A 1488-nucleotide genomic window follows, 5' to 3' on the forward strand; every position below is an offset into this window, starting at 1 on the left:
TGTATTATCTCAAGCTTAAAAAATACAATAACACACTAAACTTGTTACAGAATTTCAAAAAATACATTAGAACTTGATATTTTTCCAACGCTCTGATAAACAGATGTAGGGTTTCTTGGCCTCAGAATACAGCTTTCTATTTCTTGTCATAGTCACCATTATGACCACAACTCCTTCCATCCGTTCACAAGATCTAGTAAATTTGTACCTGCTCTAGAGGACAACAGCATTTTGAGTTACAACATAACATTGATGTTAGCATTTATTCAAAGCTTTTCACACTTGCTCATAGAAGGCAGAACAATATGGACACTAAAATCTTTGAGCCATACTCTCTGAGGCCAGTCTTTCACTTATTTACTTATTTACACACACCTCAGCAATTGTGACTGGGATGGATTGAAGAGTTGTTTGATTTTTCACAAAGCAGCAAGTTCAGTGGTTACCATAACTTCAGACAGAGATCCTAAGGATGAAAAACCAATGAAAAGAGAGAGCATGCCGAGTAGTCCAAATTCAGTTAAACTTATAACCAAAATGGCCTATTGTACTGTATCCCACTAAGAAATATGTAAAATTTCTAAGCTAAGAAGTTACTGCTAAGCTTTCTGTAAATAAAACTAATTGTCACAAGAGTAAGAAATACACAATTTTTCCATTTTAAAGAATTCCAGAAATAATGAATTATTACTCACCACAAGTCTTTACAAAATTTTTTGGATGAGAAATAGGCCTATTGTATGCAGGCATACATTTGATTACACGTAGGTGTATATACATACACACATAGAATTATAGAAAGAGATAGATGATAGATAGATAGATAGATAGATAGATAGATAGATAGATAGATAGATAGATAGACAGACAGACAGACAGGTTTTTTCCTCGAATTCTCTCACAGAGTGAACAGATACATTGTGTAGCTATAATAGTATTTATTATTCCACAATTTGGATAACACGCTGCAAGTCAATTGCCCCAAAGAGATACCTCAGGTATAATGGGATTATGCTCCATTAGACTCAAATTGAAGTTTTACCTTTGCATGAGAAAATCACCTTTTAGTCCAGCAGTCCCCTGTGGAAGAAGTAGCTGCATATCTGGAATCAAGGCTGCTAATCCTCTCCAGATTCATCTTGTCTAAATTTGTACCTACTCCAGATTCTCCTCTCTCCCCATTCCAGAGAATGCAAACATACACACCACAAATATAATAATTTTTTGGTTCTTTCTGCTACTTATTTTACTTGTTCATCTGTCTCTAGGTCCTTGCTTTCTCTTTCTATGTTCTGAAAGTCAGGATCCTGTCTCTTTAGCTTGATTTTCTAAACTTGGCACCATACAGCCATGCTCACAAAGATGCGTATTAAATGAACTTTGGTGATAAGAGCTCTTCTAAGGATACATGAGTCACTGATTGTCATGTCATCATATACTTCTTTCTGTGAAGTTTAGTTAAGGAAATGGGGGATAAGGGTTGAAATG

This window comes from Pteropus alecto, unplaced genomic scaffold (assembly GCF_000325575.1).
Source record: "Pteropus alecto unplaced genomic scaffold, ASM32557v1 scaffold7, whole genome shotgun sequence".
NCBI classification, from domain to species: Eukaryota; Metazoa; Chordata; class Mammalia; order Chiroptera; family Pteropodidae; genus Pteropus; species Pteropus alecto.